Below are 21620 nucleotides of genomic sequence, written 5' to 3'. Positions count from 1 at the left end.
GTGCTTAATGTCACTAGTTGTCTGGAAAGTACACATGAAATCAACACCAACAAAAAATACTACTTCACCCCACTGAAAAAAGCTAAAATTGAAAGGCCATGACAATAATACAGAGCTAAAATTTGTATGCATTGCAGTGGGTGTGTAAATAGCACAACCACTTTGGAAAAATTGATAAGGAAGTTTTTTACTTAAATAAATATATACCTGGCCTTTAACCACAAATCTTGATTCTATTTATGCAAGGGACATGACAACATATTTCCACAAAAGGGATCACATATCAGTATTCACAGCAGCTCCATTCACAGTTTCCCAAAGCTGGAAATAACCCAAATCAATAAGATTTGATAAGCAGGTAGTGATATATTTATACAATGGAATACTACACAGAAATAGAAAAGAATTAATATCTGATATCTTAATAACATGGTTGAATCTGAAAAAAAAAACAAAAACATGAAGCCAGACACCAAAAATATGCATTGTATAATTCCATTCAAATCATGTTTGAAAAGAGATAAAGTTGATCTCTGGTGATAGAAATCAGAACAGCCATTGTCTATGAGAGGACTGGAATGACTGGAGCGGGGCGGAGGGGGGTAACAGTATTTTCTAGGGTAATGGAAATACTCTGTATTTTATTTGTGTACTTAGGATCTATGCATTTTACTGTACATGAATTTTTACCTTAAAATAATTCAAAATAAAAAGTATAATTCAATGTCTTATATTAGTTCTCTAATTTTAATTTCTGTCATTCATTCTGCTCCTGCCCCATTGACCCCTTGTCGTTTCTCATCTTTTGTACTTGCTGTTCTTTCTGCCTGAAAACCATTTTTCTCTTAGAGAGCTATACTCTCTGAGCTTTGTATGTCTATATGAGTTTTTGTTCCCTCATTTAATTTAGATCTGTATTCAAATAGGGACCTCAAATCAAAGGAGTTCAGCCTTGCTATCTTGTATAAAATAGATTACTTACTGTGATCACAGTCTATACTCATTTCCTGCTTCATTTTCTTTTCTTTCTTAACCCTTTTCACCATTTGTATATATTGTGAGAACAGAGGCTTACCTCTGTTGTTCCCTGCTAAATCACAACCTGGTACATAGTAGGCTGTCTGCAAATATTTGCTGAAGGGTTGTTCCCCTGAATATATTTTCAAGCTCACCATACTGAGAAATCCAGGGTATATTCTGTCAAAAGGGATATATTTTAGGTGACTACTCTGTCTGCACTGTAAATGAATCCTGAGATAACTTATTGGATTACTGGATTTCTCAGCAGGCTCCAAACAAGATTATCTGACTTCATTTGTGTTTTTTGGAAAGTTTGTGATAAGGAAAGCAAAGGAATCAAGTATCAAAACAGCTTTTACCCTCTCCTCCTTGGGGAATTCTGACAATTTTCTGCAAGGGAAAGGGAAGAGTGTCAAGATGTCACTTGATACATAGATAGATTATGGTACAGTCAAATGATTTAAAGAGCTACAGGATAAATTTAAAACAGAGGAGACCTTAGAGATCATTTAATGGAGACATCTAGCAGAACCTTCATGCTAGAATTTATTATTTGATTACAACATCAAAGATCTTACAGTTAATTGCTAGTGTATCCAGCTATGTCACTAATAATGTGCTCACCCTCACATTAACATAAACTTGAATTGCTTGAATTTTTCATGAATTTGCTCAATCAATGAATAAGATTGAAGGGAGTTTGGGCTTCCTGTGGGGCAGAGACAGCTGTTTTACTGAGAACGAAATTTAGATAAACACACAAGCAGGTTAATAACGTTGGAATAAGAAAATGAGGGAATTGCCTAATCATATTTTCTTTTATATTATTTATAACTTTGTCTTAAATGTCTATTATCCTTATTTCTTGGTATTATTTAGATATAGATTAATATACTAAAAGCAGTCATAATTTTAACCTGGTCAGGTATTCCTACCTGTCTTATTTTCTTTTCAAAGAGCATATTTTCAGAGTAACATTTCTGTTTTAAAACAGTCATCTCACCATGATCATCTTTTGAAAATAGGAAGGTGTTTATAACTTATTATATTCTGTATTTTAGAATTTCCACATATCTCATCAAGAAGTTTCTGTCCGTTGCTGAGTTTGGTTCAGTTTTCAATAAACAGGTTCCTGGAGTAGAAATGAGAAAGCAAAATTATAAACTCTTTCCCAAACCCAGAACTCCTGTTGTGTCTAAAATTATCTTCAGTTCTTGAAACCATCAACCTAAGAGAGTTTAGCAACATCTCACTAGTCCCAATTAATTTTATCACAATTTACACTTAGGCTTTAATTTCCCTGAGTTCAGTTATGGCTGGTGTGGAGCCCTTAATCACATTTTTGCTTGTCACCACTTCTCTGCTGCAGATGGCCTTGTCATGCGTGGCAAATGCAATTTTGTGATTCACCATTCTTTGACAAAAGTTGGCACATTCATCCTGTGTTTTCCCTGGGGGATTAGTTCCCAGACACTCCCCATCCCAGATACCAAAATCTGTGAATGCTCATTTCAGTTCAGTTCAGTTCAGTCACTCAGTCATGTCTGACTCTTTGTGACCCCATGGACTGCAGCACGCCAGGCTTCCCTGTCCATCACCAACTCCTGGAGTTTACTCAAACTCATGTCCATTGAGTCGGTGATGCCATCTAATCATCTCATCCTCTATTGTCCCCTTCTCCTTCTGCCTTCAATCTTTCCCAGCTTCAGGGTCTTTTCAAATGAGTCAGCTCTTCACATTAGGTGGCCAAAGTATTGGATTTTCAGCTTCAACATCAGTCCTTCCAGTGAACATTCCGGACTGATTTCCTTTAGGATGGACTGGTTGGATCTCCTTGCAGTCCAAGGGAATCTCAAGAGTCTTCTCCAACACCACAGTTCAAAAGCATCAATTTTTCGGCGCTCAGCTTTCTTTATGGTTCAACTCTCACATCCATACATGACTACCGGAAAAACCACAGCCTTGACTAGACAAACCTTTGTTGGCAAAGTAACGTCTTTACTTTTTAATATGCTGTCTAGGTTGGTCATAACTTTTCTTCCAAGGAGCAAGTGTCTTTTAATTTCATGGCTGCAGTGAATGCTCAAGTCCCTTATATAAGATGCCCTTGTATAGAGAACTTTTCAGGTCAGCACAGCATTTACCATCTACATCTTCCCTCCTCACAAGCTGAAGGAAGCATCCTTGCTCCTCTCAAGGGCTCCTCCATCTCTTAGAGATTTCTGTTCCCAGTCATCTCCACGGCTGTCCTACATAAACACTTTCTCCCTCTCTACTGATTTCTCAGTGAGAGATTAGACATGAAGTGAGGTGATAATGAATTAACTCTTTTCCTTTTCTCCTATAAATATGAACCCCTTTCTCTGCTCTCCACAGAAAAACTTCTTGGGAAAGGTGACTCCAATTCTCTTTCCATTTACTCCTTAACTCACTCCACTATGGCTTTCTGCCTTCCTCAGTCCACTGCTTTTGTCAAGATCGCCAGTGATCTTATTGCCAAATCCTGTGACCATGTCTATTGCAAAAGACCTGCCTATGCCCTGAACTTACCAGACTTTTCAAATATATTCAACACATCTCTGGTCACTCTCTGCTTTTTGAAACCTTTTTAGGTTGTACCTGCCATTACTTTATATTCCCCTGGTTTTCCTTTTCACTGACTGTTCTCACCAGCCTTTATTTTAAAAATGTTGTTCTTTCATTATCCAACTTTTAAATGTCAGCACACAGCAGGCCTCAGTCCTGAATCCTCTTTTCTCTGCACAGTTTTCTCAAATGATTATGATCTATTCCCATCAGTTGCATACCATCTAGATGTTACAACAATCAAGTTGTTGTAGTCTCCAGTGCTGACTCCTTCCTTGACCTTCAGATTCATGTGTCAAACTGCCTGCTTGACCGCTCCACCAATGTCCCCAGGACTTCTCAAACATACCATGGTCAAAGCAGAACTTTTAATTTTTCATTCTATGAATTGTTTTTTCAACTGTTCCCCCATCCTAGAAAGTGGCACTATTTTAGAAAGTGAGACTGCCTCGAAATGATCAAGCTAGAGACCTGTGAGTCCATCTTGACATATCCCCCTTCAGTATCACAACATTCATTTTATGAGCAAAGTCCACTGCTCCTACCAACCAATGACTCTCAGGTTGCAGTCCTCTTAGGTGAAGCATAACAGTTCTAGTTGGATTACTGCCAAGTGGTTTCCCTGATTCGACTCTTGCCCCTAGCCCATGCTCCAAACAGAGTGAACTGCTGAAAACACAAATGAGAACGTCCTACTTCTCTGCTTGAAAACCCTCATTGAAAGTGTAAAAAAGTAGATTCCAACTTAAAGTGAGATGAAATACACTTTTCTACCGTAGTCTGGTAGGGCTCACAAAGCCTGACTTAGGCACTATCTCTCTGTGCTCACCTTACTTCTATCTTTATACCACATTGCTCCAGCAACATTGAATTCTCTAGAAATTTTCCTGCCTCAAAGCTTTGCACTTACTCTGCTTGCAACATTGTTTTCCAAGATTTTCCCTGCTGGGCTCCTTCTTCATCTTTTAATTCGATCTAGAGGAGATTCTATCAATGGAACCCCCATTTGTTCACCATATTACTGTCTTTGTTTTTTTCTTAGCACTTGCCATCCAGTATTTATCTTTTCCATAAATCTGTTGATGACGTGTACACACCACACAAAGGCAGATACTTTGTTCACCTCTTTCATCAAAGTATTCCCAGTAGCTCAGTACCAGTCATAAACAACTCAGTAAACACTTGAACAAACCAGTGAATAACTAAATTTAATAGGTTCATCATTCTCCTTAACATTCTTTTTTATTCTCTGGTTGAATAATTCAAAGTTATTTCCCATTCTCTCCCCAAAGATGTTGTAATACAGTTACATCATTCTGTGCTCTAAGGTCCCTGAACCTAAATTATTGACAATCTGAATTTATTTATATGTATTGTATCTATTAGAAACACTTTTACTTGCAGGAAATCAAATTCCTGGCAAAGGATTTACATTTGCATGTAACTACAAGTCCAGAGGAGGGTGGTGGCTGCAGTGATGTCTGGTTTAAGGTTGGCATCTAATTCTCTCGCCTTCCTCTTCTGGTCCCATGATAGGCACTGCAGTTCCAAGCATCACACAATCATATTCAGTGCCTGACAGCAAGGGCAGCACAAGGGAAAGAAAGTTTCTCCACTTCCTTGGCCATTATTGAAGGAAAAAAATCCTTTCCAGAAATCCTGCACAAACTTCTGCTGGCATGTCATTAGCCAGAAGCGGCTCACACAGCCACCTGTAGAAATATTAGTAGAAGCAGGTATTTTGGTACAAAGGAAGAAGGAGGGAATAGCTTCTGATGGACACTGAAGAATAAGGGCTATAAACTACCGCAAGGTTAGGCAAGTCTAGTCTTCCTTTTCTGACTTTGCTTAGTGAAGGCAGCAGATGGCAATTGCCCCAGTTTCCACTCCATTACTCTACTAGCAAACTTGCAATGTTTTCAACACATGAGCATTGTGACTGAAAAAGCCGGGGAAGCCTTGTACTTGCTCCACTCGCGTAACACATATTGCCTCTGTGAAGTGAAAGTCGCTCAGTCATATCCGACTCTTTGTGCACCCATGGACTATACAGTCCATGGACTTCTCCAGGCCAGAAAACTGGAGTGGGTAGCTATTCCCTTCTCCAGGGGATCTCCCCAACCTAGGGATCAAACCCAGGTTTCCCACATTGCAAGTGGCTTCTTTACCAACTGAGCCATCAGGGAAGCCTTAAATTATTGATTCCCTCATTTCCATTAAGTCTGGAGCTGAAATTAAGATGTCATCAAGGCCATGCTCTCTCTGGAGAGACTCTAGAGGAGAATTTTCTTCTTGCTTCTTCCAGCTTCTGGTGGGTATTGGCTTTCCTTGGCTTGTGGTCATATCATTCCAATCTCTACTTACATCTTCCCATCACCTTTTCCTATGTTTCTCTGTAGTCACATCTTCCTCCTTCTTGTATTTCCATGTGATACATGCATATACATGTGGTCACTTCTAGGGCCACCTGGATAATCTCCACATCTCAAGATCCTCAACTTAATCACACCTACAAAGTCACTTTCTGCCATATAAGAAGGCATTTACAGGTTCCAGAGATTAGGACCAGATATCTGTAGAAGCTAGGCTTCTTTGGTAGAGCAGATGGTAAAGAATCTACCTGCAATGCAGTAGACCTGGGTTCAATCCCTGGATCGAGAAGATCCCCTAGAAAAGGGAATGGCAACCCATTCCAGTGTTATTGCCTGGAGAACCCCATGGACAGAGGAACCTGGTGGACTACAATCCATGGAGTCACAAAGAATCGGACACAACTGAGTGAATAACACACACACATATCTGTGAAAGTCATGATTCAGACATGCACAGTACATTATACTTCATATAATTCACACAGCCATTGAGGGAAATACAGTTATTATTTCCATTTACTGATGAGGAAACGGAGATAGAGAGAATATACAATTTTTCCAAGAACAAATAGTCATTAAATGGCAGTATCTGGATTTGAACCCAAGTTCTATAATTCCTATAGAAGTACTTTTCCAGCTGAAGGTGCCAAGACAGAGATCAAATGAAAAGAGTTTTCTCCTTTAAAGTTTTCTCCTAGATTATGGAATTTCCCTCACTTTCTCATCTTTGGCAGGACTCCTTGTTCTAGTGTGTACTTTATCCTTTCATACATACACAATCAATTTAAGTGCAGGGCTTTTAGAGTAACGTAAGAAAAGTATGCTGTACAAACTGTATTCTGTTGAGGTATTTGCTGAATGAATGGACGTTTAACCAATCTATCAAAGGAACACCACTGTTAACAATAAGCGGTAAATAAGCCAGGTACTCCTTATCATTTTTAACACTGAAGACAGACCCTTCTAGAAAAGCTTTCTAGATTCTGTACTCTCAATATTTCAGCCAGTTAAACCTTCTTCAGCAATTCACAGATCCCAGGAAAAGGTTTTCTAGATTAAACATCCTATGGCATCAGATTTGTCACACGTCTGGCAGACAATCTTGGAACCTTTGGGCTATGGAGACCAGAAGGTTTTTGCCCCTTGAAATCTTTGACCCATCCATCTCTGCGTCTTGCTCAGGGCAGGCTGCTTAAGCCCATCTCTGTATGCATGTTCTAGGCGTCCTTCCAGAAAGCTATCTATACCCTTCTCAAAGTCTACATTCTTTACAGCACCTTTTTAGTGAAATCATTTTCTATTTATCTTCCCCATAAACCTAGTTTCACCAAAATAAATTTCATAGTTCTTCACATCACCACACTCTGAGGGTCAAGTCACTTGGCCCAAAGGCCACAACTTCCTTCCAGAAAATCTCATTCTCCCTTGGCCAGACTAGCGTGAGAGCTCACATGCACTTCAGTTTATAGCCTTATGCTGTCCTACCAGTTCTGAGACACCACAGGTATTGCTATTCTACAAAATACTGGAAAGATGTGTTCAAGGACTAATAATCACAGAATTAAAATATTTTTTTTAAACTATATGTTGATAGGTGCAATATGACAGTTGTTCATATATTTCTGGTCAGCATGTAAATTATTACAATCCTTTAAGAAAACAACTTGACATCATGTATCACAAATCTTAAACATATTAATGATCTCTTATCTAAGAATTCTATTGCATAAGTTGCTGTAGGTTGAGGTGCTGTAACTGATTCCAAACATGTAAATGGTTTAAACACAAAAGAAGTTAAGTTCTCACTTTTGTAAGTACTCAGGTAGCCTGGTTAGGGTGACTTTCCTAGACAAGCTGACTTAGAAATGAGGAGACTTCTTTCTAAATTCTAATGCATTCTAAAGCATTGCCATCCCCTATGCCACCACCATCTGCACCTGGCAAAGAGAAGAGGAGAGAGAGCACAGGGAAGCTACCTTCACTTAAAGCTTTAACCCAGAGGTGACAGACATAACTTCCCCTACCTTCCATTGGTGAAAGCTCATCATTCACCTAACTGAGAGAGAGCTTGGGAATGTAATCAAGCTATGTACTCAGATACAAGAGGAGCTAATCTTTTTTTGATTAATGAACAGCCTCTGCCACACCAATCTTTCAAAATAAATAAAACTGAATATTAAAAAAAACACAATTTTGTGGGGATATAGACCCAGAACACAGACCACGTAAGTGTCAAGGACAGATTGATATATCCAGATTTGAATGTTGGCTTCTGGTCCTCATGGACTTCCCTGGTGGCTTAGACAGTAAAGCGTCTGTCTACAATGAGGGAGACCTGGGCTCAATCCCTGGGTCAGGAAGATCCCCTGGAGAAGAAAATGGCAACCCACTCTGGTACTCTTGCCTGGAAAATCCCATGGACGGAGGATCTTGTTAGGCTACAGTCCATGGGGTCGCAAAGAGTTGGACACGACTGAGCAACTTCACTCACTTTTTCTGGTCCTCATAAGTTGGAGCGCTTAACCAGGTTACACGTTGTCTGATTTTTAGTTGAGGTAATCATCTCTCAAGGGAATTTGAAGATTAATTGGAATTTAATCTATTTAAAGCACTTACTAAAGGAATTGTTACACAGTTATCACTTAATGGGCTTCCCAGGCAACTCTAGTGGTAAAGAACCTGCTTGCCAATGCAGGAGATTCAAGAGACGCAGGCTTGATCCCTGGGTTGGGAAGATCCCCTGGAGGAGGTCATGGCAACCCACTTCAGTATTTTTGCCTGAAGAATCCAATGGACAGAGGAGCCTGGCAGGCTATGGTCCATAGCGTGGCACAGAGTCAGACATGACAGAAGTGACTTAGTACACATGTATGCAATTGCACTGAATCTCTCGTTGTTCATCTTCCCTGCAGGTAAACACAACAGAATCTAAACATGTTGCCAATTGTCAAAGATTTTCATATTGCTCATCCAGGCTTAAATATCTGCTAATTTAGATAATGACTACAGTCCATCAGTTAATAGTATTTACAACAAAAACATGTGGCCAGCACTTAGAAGGTCAGTCATTAGCTAATGTGAGTCATTTCCAGATGATAGATCATTTGTATTGTCTGTATGAATTTCACTTGAATAGTGTGGTGTCTCCCAGGGTTGACCTTAACAGTAGATACTGGTGGCTCCTTATATGTCAACTTACCGAAAGACTCTAAAAAAGCCTACTCATTCTTCAGAGCTGATGAGGTACAGACTGAAAGAACGCTCTCTAAGCTTGAGGGAGGCACAAGAGAGATGTAAGAAGGAGAAGAGTCAGAAAAGATCAGGAGAACAGAAATTGACCAAATTAAAGTCTACTTGAGTCAGAATAGGTGAGAGTTTATGCTGCAGTAACAGACAACCCCTAGAATAATGACTGAACCCAATAAATAATTTTTCCTTATGTACATTACATATTCAGTATGGGTTAGAGAAGGCTCTGACCAATGCAGTTATTTGGGGTGAAAGCTTCTGTGATTAGAGCCTTCTCCCCAAGTTGGTATACATCGTTTCTGACCACATTTGGTTGTCCCCAGCAAAGTTCATAGCCACCTATAACCGACAGACTTTCCATGATATGCCTGGAAATAAATTGGAGATCTTTGGCAAAAAGCATAGTGACTACCTAAAACTGTCACTCTGTTTATAAAAATGTTGGTTCAATGGTTCACTCTTTGCCCCACAGAGAGATTACATTTACCCCTACTCCAAGAAAGACAATCCAAAAATCCTACTCCTGGGACTTCCCTGGTGGTCCAGTGGTTAAGCCTCCAGGTTTCCAAAGTAGGGAGCATGAGTTTGATCCCGGGTTGGGGAACTAAATAAACTGAATACTGCGTGGTAGAACCAAAAAAAAAAAAAAAGAGAGAAAGAAAATCCCACTCAGTCATGGCATTAAGCTCAATATCTTGGATCTCTGCATTATAGTCATCAGTTTCTACTTCAAATTTGGATGTAGCTACTCTAGAAATGGAAACCTGTCAACAAGTTAAAGTCCAGCACACACATACACATACGCACACACATACCATACATTAGGGTGTGCATGGGCTAATGCTGGAAGCAATAGGAGACTAGTTAAGGAAGTTAAGATCTGCTGAAAAACACTAGTTTAGTGGTAATTCTTTTGTGACTTTTACCAATGAGCATGATCAGTCAGGCATTTTATTCATGCTAAACTAAGGCAATACCTGGAAAAGATAGACACAAGGGCCTTCCAATACTCAATACTTTGCCAAATTAATATGATGAAGTTAAAACTCCTATGTAGTCTGTATAAAGATAGGCACAAGGATATGACACAGTTTACTTTTATCCCAGGCATGTCTATAGCTTTCTGCTGCTGCTGTAAGTCGCTTCAGCCGTGTCCAACTCTGTGCGACCCCATAGACGGCAGCCCACCAGGCTCCCCCATCCCTGGGATTCTCCAGGCAAGAACACTGGAGTGGCTTGCCATTTCCTTCTCCAATAGCTTTCTAGATCTGCAAAATTAAATTCCCTTGTGGGGCTGACTAAATTTAAACTCCAGACTCCTTTAGCAAATGTATTTCTCATCTATTTCCACCTCATCTTCTTCCCCCTTCTCCTGCCTGTGTGGTCTATAAGCCCCTGAGCTCATTTGGACTGAAGTCTAGTGTCTGTGCTTCTGGCATCTAGTTTGTTTGGTCCCAACTGATTTTTCCCCTACTGGAGATAGATCTATAAAAAGAAAGGGAATATTTTTTTTACAAGGATGGGGAATTTTCACAGAGCAACTCTTTTCATTAACTGATGGCACAATTGGCTGAAAAATAAATTATAGATGAGAAAGTATGGGGATATCTTTTAATGTATATATTAAACTTCAAGAGCAGCGACACCAGGAAATAATGAAATAACCCTGAAAGAAGTACAGACTGCCAAACACCAAGGGGAATAAGCAACTGAAAAGAAAAACACACGGGGAACTTTTAAACAGAAGTCAGTGAAGGAGACTCGCTCCTGCTGTCAAAGCATGATCTTTGCACTAGCAGCATGGGGATCATCTGGGAATTTGTTAGAGATGCAGAATCTTGAGTCTTGAAACTTACAAAATCAGAGCCTGCGTCTTAAATACATCACCTGGCGATTCATGTCTGTTGGTGCTGGTGCTCATCTAAATGACAGTTATGAAACGTTCTTAAAATGAAACAATATAATTGTTCACATATTCTTACATTTAGAAGAACATCAAACACAGTGCCTGACAACTAGTTGGTTTTGGTGACTATCATGAAGATAAAACTAACTCTTTTGGACTATAAGTATTTCTTTTGCTGTGTAGAATATAATTGCTGAGATAAAGTTTATGTGGATGGCTAACAATGAACATAAAATCTGAAAAAACAATTTTACGTAGAGGAGTGTCTTACCATTTTCTTACATATTCCTGTAAACGTACACATGCATAAATCAGGTGTACAAATATGTAAAATGTATTATAAATTAAAAAGTATAACCTTTGTCACATAAGTATCTTTATATAATAAAGAGCACTTGGACACAGGGAAGCTAAGCATATCCAAGGTCACATATCGTATAAGTGGCAGAATATGGAACAGAATCTAGTTCCTGTGATCATAATCTTACATTATATCTAATAACTTTGAGGCTTAAATATTTTAATTAAGATTACTTACAGTAGTAGTCCATGATGAATTTCAAACAACAATCAAATTATAATTTGAATGGTATGGTTTCAAGGTCATGTTCTTCTGGAATTTTAAACTAACACATGAAAACTTCATCTTCAGTTTAGAAATATTTTTCCATTATTTATAAACGTATATTGTTAGTTTGTATGACTATGGGCTTACTCTTCTACTTTCTAAATAATTTGGTGTAAATTTAATTTAAACATTAAGGCTTTACCTCAGGGAAATTTTAATTTCACAAAATGTTATCAAAATTTTAAATCTGAAAGCTTTTCTTGTACTTGAGTTGCTTTAGTCTATTCAATTTTTGTAATGGAAACCATAAAATATAAAATGGTAAAACTAATTTATTTAGTATTTTCCAAGTGTTATCACTTATGCCATATTTTTGTGTACCAGTAAAATTCCTTTTCTTTAAAATGTTAATATACATTAGCTTCAAATTTTATTATGCATAATAGCTTATTATTTACATCCATTACATCTATGTGAGTTATGATTGCAATATAAAAATATCCATGCTCATGCAAGGTAAAATTCAAAGATAAGTTTAATACAGGGTTAACGAGTTTTGCTATTCTAGCCATATGCCTGTATGCTAACTCACTTCAGTTGTGTCCGACTCTATGAGACCCTATGGACTGCAACCTACTAGGCTCCTCTGTCCGTGGAATTCTCTAGGCAAGAATACTGGAGTGAGTTTCTGCGCCCTCCTCCAGGGGATCTTCCCGACCCAGGGATCAAACTTGTATCTATCTGCATTGGAAGGTGGGTTCTTTACCACCAGCACCATGTGGGAAGCCCTTTCTAGCCATATACTTAATGTTAAATATTTTCAATAAAAAGTGAGCACTCTGCATGTGTACATGTTCTCTCATAATCTGTGGCTTGAATTTTCATCTTCTTAGTGATAAATTTAGAGAAACATATGGTCTTAATTTGAACTGAATTAGAGATATTAGCAATCTTCATAGTTAGTGTTTTGGTTCTATTCAAATGTTTCACATCCTGAGTTCATAATCTCTCATTATCTAAAAATTTTATTGTTTTTGCTTTCACACTGAGATTTGCAATCAACTTGTATTGATTTTTGGTTGTAGCATGATGTCAAAACAAGTTTCATTATCTTCCCACATGGATATCCAATTTTCATAACATAATATTTTGAAATCAATATAATTTTCCCACCACTCTCTAGTGCTGCTTTTCTCATAAATCAGAAATTTACATGCATACAGGTATGTTTATGATTTCCCTATTTTCTTTTTTCTTTTATTTTTCTGTTTGTGATGCTATGATAATATCATAAGTAATTTAACTGTATGATAAACCTTTAATTAAAAATTGAATTTACTTAATAGAAAGATATTCAGATTTACCATTTTCTTTTGCATCAGCTTAAGTAAATTGTGTTTTTCTGAAGATCTAACACACATTTAACTAAAGTCCTAGAAAGGAAAAAGAGAGAGAGTGAAAGAATGGGACAAAAGGAATATTTAAAGAGATAACAACTAAGAATTTCCTAAAACTGATGAAGGGCTTCAATTGCTAGATTCAAGAAACTCAGATATTAATTAAGATAAATTTAAGCTGCTACTGCTGCTGCTGCTAAGTTGCTTCAGTTGTATCCGACTCTGTGTGACCCCATAGACGGCAGCCCACCAGGCTCCCCCATCCCTGGGATTCTCCAGGCAAGAACACTGGAGTGGGTTGCCATTTCCTTTTCCAATGCATGAAAGTGAAAAGTGAAAGTGAAGTCGCTCAGTTGTGTCCAACTCCTAGTGACCCCATGGACTGCAGCCTACCAAGTTCCTCCGTCCATGGGATTTTCCAAGCAAGAGTACTGGAGTGGGGTGCCATTGCCTTCTCCGAAATTTAAGCTAGTGGCAAATAAATAGGATGATGTTTAAAGAAGTAATAACAGTTGAGAAAGGAAAAGCAAAGAGACACACTATATAGAAAGAAAGTAGCAAGATGGTGAGTTTTAATTCAAATACTATTGATACTGGTTATAATTTCAAATACTAATTACATTAAATGTAAATTACTAACTGCTAGGGTTGGGATTTTTCAGAACATCTCAGATGTCTTAAAGCTATTCTATAGTCTCTGCAGGAGCTGATTCATTCTGTTTACCCTAATTTCTAGAATATAATTTTTGTGCCTTTATTTATACTACTGGGGGTGTATAAGGTTCCCCATCATTGGTGGGTTCTGGAGGATAACTTTTGTCCCATATTCTCCCAGTTTCTTCTATAGTGTTGCTCAGCTTCCCTACCATAACTTCAGGGCAGATCAAAGACCCCTGGGCCAAAATCCCAAAGAGATGCTGCATGTCTCTGCATTTGTGTCAAGACTTAATTCTTAGCACTTAATTCTCGTGTCTTCTCAGCCACTAATTGTTTTACTGTCTTGTTAGGATAGTGATCTTTGCAAATAAATGTTTTATAACAAATTTTATGCAAGTTTTCTAGCTGGTTTCAGTGAGAAGAGTGGTCTTAATTACCTAATTTGCTACTACCAGCAAAGATAATTCCCCTCTTGCTTTTCTCGTGCATAAGGACTATCATTTCATCTTTTTGTAATCTGGTTTAAATGGTTTATTTATTTCTTAAACTTATTAAAACTAAGAGTTTTAATAGAATAGCATAAGACTTCATTGAAAATCAGAATCTCTGAATTCAATCATTAATATTTTATTTAATATTTATAAGTCAAGCGTTTAACAGATTCATGGTACGCAATGCCTCATACCCAATCCTATCAATATTAAAACAGGCATAAGTTTTATGCAAACATGTTTAACATCAACTTCCTTTACCTTAGCTAACACTAGGAAAAACATAGGGAGCACAAATAAAATATTGGGGATATGGGGAAAGTGGACTCCAAATATTTATAGGTTAGAAGAAACAAGATAGGAATACTATGAAGCTAAAAGGAAGGATAGAAATTAAGGTAGATATGTGTAGAAGACAAATTCCACTATCTCTTGGTATTCCTAGGATCTGCTATGGCTCTTTGTAGCTGTTCTAGAATAGCTGGCAGTTTTCCTAGTATGCAAATAATGTTGAATTGGGGGCTCATGTGAATATTTCTCCCATCTCAGTTTCACAACTTTATGCTTGGCTATTCTTGATAATGAAAACAAAGCCAGATGGTATAGCCAGTTAACAGGCTGGATGAGACAGCTACCAGAACTTAAATAAATAGAAGTTAGTCTTAAATAACTCAAAGGCTTTCAGTAGCTTTTCTTAGTGTGAATGAGCAATGTGCAGTCAATTGGCAAGAGATGGACTCAGTTACTTTAGTACTTCAAGTTTTGCTTAATGCAGTTTTGTTCAGAAACTATGGATTAAGGAAGATTTCCTGATAAAGAAAAAACTTTGACTATTGAATAATGAGAATGAATTAGAAATGTCGAGAAGGGCACAGGGGATGGATAACTGATGCAGGGAGACATCTAAGAGATACATTTTAAGATATTATTATGTCACCGCCAAAGGAGCAATTTCTGACTCTAAAAAGACACAAGGTTCTGACTTGAGTAATTGTGTGGATGGATAATGGTGCCATTTACTGTTACCAGAAATGTAGTAGGTTGAAATCCTGTGATGCATCAATATTTAAGAACTAAGTTGAGAAAGAGGGGCAAAGCACTTTGAGATAACACAGAAAAGCCAGAGAAAGTAGTGTCTTAGAAGTGGAGAGATTTGAGAGTTTCAAGAAGAAATAAACACTCAAAGATGTCAAATAAAGTCTGTATATCTAAACAGAAAATATTACAAAGTCATTGGATTTAACAATATGTTGATCAGTAAGGACTTTTAGAGAGCAATTTTGGCATCAAAAATAAGATATCACTGAGTTAAGATGCAAAGGAAGTAAGTAACTGGAAATAAGGTCGGAGTAGACTTTCAAGACTTTCACTGACTCAGTCAAAGTGAGATGGGATGGCACCTGTAAAGAAACGCAAGATTGAGTGAGGGTTTCTTTTTCTTCCTCCAGAAGAATAAACTTAGAGACTGAGGAAGGCTCAGGAGACTGATAGGACACATACAGGAGGAAATGTTCATAACTGCTGGAGAAAATACCAAGTGAGAAAGGGGGTCTTAACAGAAAGTAAGAGAAAGTGGTTGGCTGTAAAGTAGGAGGACATGTTTAACAACTGAGGATAGGTGAAATTGCTTAAGGAAGATACAGATGTGAATATGTTTATAGAAGATGAGTTGTGTAGATGATGCATGACCCAGACCCTAAGCTGAGCAAGGTAACATTGATTAAGCTGCACTCTGAAAACTCAGTAGAAGTTGATTTTAATGTAAATGTTACAATTATGAGGAATGACAACTTATAATAGTCATCCACATAATAAAGTACCTAAATAAGATAAATTATACTGTGAACAAATCCAATAATTAGATTTTAATAAAAATCTTACACACAAGATTGAGGTTGAATGACAATTATGGGATATAAGGGAATTGCTCATGTTCCACAAAGGTTATATTCTCATCAGTTAGGCTACCCTGAGACTTAAAGTACATATGGTCCCTCAGGATAGGGTGAATATTTGAGACAGCAGAAGTCAAAGAAGAGGACATGACTAAAGATATGATACAACATAAGAGCTCAGAAAAGGGCTTTTGAAGCTCTCACTACAACTCGCTGCACCTAGGAATCTTCCATTCATATTAACTTTTGCAATTTAGTCAGAGATCACACATCCCTGTTTGCCTGGTCTACAAGTGTTATCCCAGCCTCCTTTTCTATTTAGCATTTGTCATATGGTGAGCTTAGATTTAGGCACACCTAGTTGAATGTGAAGGGCTTCCCAGGTGGCACCAGTAGTAAAGAACCTGCCTGCTAATGCAGGAGACATCAGAGATACGGATTAGATCCCTGGGTTGGGAAGATCTCCTGAAGGAGGGCATGGCAACCCACTCCTATATTTTTGCCTAGAGAATCCCATGGGTAGAGGAGCCTGGCAGGCTACAGTCCACGGGGTCACAAAGAGTAGGACACGACTGAAGCAACTTAGCAGAAGCAGTGGAATGTTAACACTAAGAAAGGTCACACTGGAGTTGAGTGAATAAGTCAAGTTAGGATAGCCAAGAATTTTAAATCAGATGGTGATGTCTATTGAAATTTGTCCTAAGCCACTCCCAATGTAATTTGCTTTAATCTAATTTGACCTCGTTATTCTTGGTAATATAAGTTTAGTTGTTCAGACTATGGGAAATTAGCTAAGACTGAACTATTGACCTGATGATAAAAACCTATCCCAGGAAAAATGTCTAAGAGGCTCATAAGGCCCTGGAAGCTTTCTCACAGTCTCCTAGCTCCTAGGCTAAAACCCAGTGCCCTAGAAAGAAGCATTTATTTGCAGCCACAAGTGATTAGGAAAGCATTGTATTAACATTTTTTTTTAAGGAGAGAAAGGGGCTTTCCAGGTGGCACTAGTGGTAGTAAAGAACCTGCCTGTCAATTCAGGAGACATAAGGGATGCGGGTTCGATTCCTGGGTGGGGAAGATCCCCTGCAGGCAGGCATGTCAACCCACTCCAGTATTCTTGCCTGGAGAATCCCATGGACAGAGGAGCCTAGTGGGCTATAGTCCACAGGGTTGCAAAAAGTCGGACACAACTGAAGTGACTTAGCACACACACACAAGAAGAGAAAAGCAGTGATAAAAAAGAAATCAAATTAATTTATCCGTCTTCTGTTAACTTATGTTGCCTTCCTTCTTTCCCTTCCCTATCTCTTCCCATCCTGAAAAACCAATACTTTGAACATTGTTTCTTGAATACAAAAATCAATGCAAAATATTCAACAGATAGGTTAGGGATATTACGCTTTAGCTCAATGATTCACCAACTTTCATCTTATGAACACCTGGAGGGTTGTTAAAACACACTGCTGGGCCTGCCTCCAGAGTTTGAGTCAGTAGGTTTGGAGAAGAACCAGGTAACTGCATTTCTAACAACTTCTCATGTGCTGCTGCCACAGCTCCAGAACCACTCCTGAGAACCACTGCCCAGCTCGACCTAGTTGCTCAAAATATCTGCTTCCTTGTGAATTACTTGAGAAACCCCCACTCATCCCCCAGCCACCCACCCAATGCCATCACCATTTAACTTCCTAGAGTCAGTGAAAATTCTGGTGTGCATTGAAATCCCAGATCACTTCTGATTAGTCATGTGCTTCAGGAGAGACTCTTTGTGACCCCCCCTCCCCCCCAGGAAGCTCCAAGAATTAAACTAGAACACGTTAAGTTAAATGGCTACCAAGGTGTCTGACCACATATCCCAGAGTCCATTAGTTACCAACACTATGCTGATAGGAGGGCTTCCCTGTTGGCTCAGATGATAAAGCATCTGCCTGCAATGCAGGAGACCCAAGTTCAATCCCTGGGTCACAAAGATCCCCTGGAGAAGGAAATGGTAACCCACTCCAGTACTCTTACCTGGAAAATTCCATGGACAGAAGAGCCTGGTAGGGTACAGTCCATGGGGTCGCAAAGAGTCGGACACTACTGAGCTTTCTCACTCACTATGCTGATAGGAGATCCAGAGCATCCATGAGAGCATCCTTGTGTGGTAAGTGTGTACAACTCAGACATCTCAGCAGGTCAGAAAGAACTCATGAGCAGTCATTGAAGCTTCAGTTATTTCACATCTTCATATAGATTCAGTTTTAATGATAACTGGTGATTTAAAGACCATTTATTAAATTGAACAATAAACCATGGTTCTAATGTAGTGCTTCTTTCTTAAATTTTCTTAGGTTCTAGACCTACTTTGAGAAACTGAGAAAAGCTGTGGCCCCCTTTTCCAGGTCAGTGCAACCAACTTATTGTGGAAACAGCGATCAACTGAAGGATCTATGTTTTCCAAATTCAGAACCTTTTGTATTTAAGGTAGCATATTCACTGGTTCTGGAAATTAGGACATAGACACCTTAGGGTGTATGTGGGGGAGACCTTATTCTGTCCACCACAACCTTAATTTTATTTACATCTTTCTAACATGCACTAGCTCTTGGTAGATTACCTTTACTTTCAAGATCAGTAAAATACAATGAATAATAACTCTGAATGTCAGTTAATATTTAAACTCACTTTTAACATTTGGTAGAAGTTAGAAGTTAACATTTTTCTTAAAATAAGTTAAATGTTAAGTGTTTTTTTTTGTTTTTTTTTTTAATGCTATGAGGAAGGGAAAGTGTTGGGGCAAAAATCCACTCATTTTTATAACCTATCAAATATTATGGACTGGAGTTCTCTTTCTCTCTCTTTTTCTTAAACTTATATTTTTATATTGTCACTAAGGGGCTTCCCTGGTGGCTCAGAGGCAAAGTACTCACCTGCCAATTCAGAAAACCTGGGTTTGGCCGGGAAGATCCCATGGAGTAGGAAACAGCAACCCACTCCAGTATTCTTGCCTGGGAAATCCCAAGGACAGAGGAGCCTGGCGAGCTATAGTCCATGGGGTCGCAAAGAGTCAGATATAACTTAGCAACTAAACAACAAACAAATGGTTGCTAAAGTAATGCTTGTGTTCTTGCTAGAGGATTGGATTTTTCAAAGCACAACGTAACTTTTATTCTACATAGTAACAGGAAAAGGATCCAGGCACCAGTATATAAAAGCCTTATAGTCTCCTGGTATAAGTACACAATCTACTTATACCTATGATTAATGTAAAGCTACGGTTCCGTAAAGGGAACAGTCTGAAGCTGGCAACATGGGCATGCTTGTCTGGGCCACACAGGCCAACCCCTGCTATTCTGGGCACTCAGGAACTAGGGTGCCAGCTACTAACACCAGCGAGCAGCAAAGAAGTACACCAATATCTTCATTCATGTAATTTACTTTGGCATTTGAAAGCATATTTAATCCATCTTTAAAGTACAATTTATATAAGGTAATATGTAGCAAAATGTGTTCTTGTAAGTGATTTTTTTCCATAATAATGGCCACTTCTAATTTTACTCTCCTTTTTTTCCTTCTGGTTATGGTTCACTACTATCAGACTCTGCTTGACTTGTGCGTGAACCTGACTTAGCTGCTTTCCTGGAAGTCCCTGATGTGATTCCTAGTAGACAGTGATCTCTTTAGGATACTTTCAATGATAGGTAAAAGGAACTCTGCTCAAACTAACAGAAATTTGTTGCCTCCTATAACTAACAATCCAGAAAAAGAACAAATTATAGAGTGGTCCAGTTAGGGCTTTTTCTCCATTTCTCTGCAGTTGTCAAACTCTCTTCTTCCATGTGAAAGTTGCTCAGTCACACTTTGTGACCCCATGGACTGTAGTCTTCCAGGCTCCCCTATCCACGGAATTCTCCAGGCCAGATTACTGGAGTGGGTAGCTGTTACTTTCTCCCGGGGATCTTTCCAACCCAGGGTTTGAACCAAGGTCTCCAGCATTGCAGGCAGATTCTTTACCATCTGAACCACCAGGAAACCCCAAGAACACTGATGTTGGTAGCCTATCCCTTCTCCAGCAGATCTTCTCCACTCAGGAATGGAACTGGAGTCTCCTGCATTGCAGCTGATCTACCAGGGGAAGCCCTGTTCTTCCATAGTTATCAGGTTCTTTTGCTTGTTTGTTTTAGCTTGATTCCCCTCATCATTGTAACAGAATGTCATCAACAATGTTGCCATCAACAGTAATGGCATCCTGCATCCTCATTGTTCATGTCTGGCTGGAGAGTCTGGCTTTCCATAGTTTTCCATTAAAAGTAAGGAAGGACTTTCTCAGAAAACCTGCCCTGGTTTCTCATTAATTAGAATATGAAGCTCATTTCTGTTCTTAACAAGTCACTAGTAAAGGCAATAGCAAGACCAACCACTTCTACCCCATGAGATCAATCACACAGATCTTATAACTAGAAGGAGAAAATCATCATTATCATCACTATTATCAGCATTTCAGACAGATTTAGGAAATTAAACAGATTGCTCATTTATGAACTTCTTTTTTCTAGTAGAGACCCCCACTTCTGTCTCTTGCCAGTTATATCTTGGGGGCTTATTCCCTCAGTATGGAGCTTCAAGCAGGCTTTTTCTAAATTTCTTATATCCGATTCTTTCCTTCCCATGCCCCTCCTGCAAACCTCCCCAATCAAGCAATTTCTCTCTCTTTAGGGGTCTGCTGAATAAAAGTAAATAAATATACCATATATTATCCATTCATTTAATTGCTATTTAATTAAACTCCTTGTTTTTACTGACTGTGATAGTTTTAAGGAATACAAGACAGGTATTTTGTAAAAAGTTCTTAATTTTTTTTTCATATAAGAATAGGGTTATCTATAAGTTATTGTCTACATGTTGTCTTTTTTTTTTTTTTTAGTTCTGTGTCAGTAACTAATGTCTAATGAAAGCATATAAGAAGTCTGTATTATTGCTTTGCTCTCCTTATATACAGAACTTTCCCACATAGCCTATGAAAATTTCATTCATTTTACTACAAAACTCAATTTGATCTAAATGTCTTTCATGCTTTCATATAGCACACAATTAGATCTTAAAAGAGTCAAATAATATTTTTTTATTTAAATAGGTTTTGAAGGCAACTAAATAGTAAAATCGGGTATTTTGATGAAGATTAAAAACAGTTGACCATTCATAGATTTCCTTTTTGAGCTTAATAGTTCGGCTTGCTTATCAATCACCAAAATATTTGACACAGGATTTATAGGCATAGGTTTGATCATTAGCTTTGATATAAACCAATTAGTTCATATTTCTCCCTTACTGACTTTCTTGGCAATGTCAAAAAAGAATTTCCTTTTTGTTTACTAAACTCAGTCTGATAGCAATTTTTCATTATGTTATTGCCTCTTTGGCATAAGCTTTCATGTATCATCCTCAATAATTTTAAGATGTCTGCATGAGAATATAATATCTCCATGCTGCAGTTCTTAAT

At 38.3% G+C, this 21620-nt stretch overlaps 1 long non-coding RNA gene across 1 annotated transcript; it reads right to left on the bottom strand.

Annotated features, from left to right (window-relative positions):
• Nucleotides 1–227: 227 nt before the first annotated feature.
• On the bottom strand, nucleotides 228–19110 carry LOC112586948. The gene is made up of 3 exons (XR_003111459.2): nucleotides 19051–19110; nucleotides 18152–18391; nucleotides 228–2152 (listed from the first exon to the last, which is right to left on the bottom strand). It is a non-coding gene; the product is annotated as an uncharacterized LOC112586948 (long non-coding RNA).
• Nucleotides 19111–21620: the final 2510 nt, after the last annotated feature.

Source organism: Bubalus bubalis, chromosome 9, assembly GCF_019923935.1.
Source record: "Bubalus bubalis isolate 160015118507 breed Murrah chromosome 9, NDDB_SH_1, whole genome shotgun sequence".
Lineage (NCBI taxonomy): Eukaryota > Metazoa > Chordata > Mammalia > Artiodactyla > Bovidae > Bubalus > Bubalus bubalis.
Note: the sequence above shows the minus strand (reverse complement) of the source record. Positions and strands in the feature narration are given on the sequence as shown.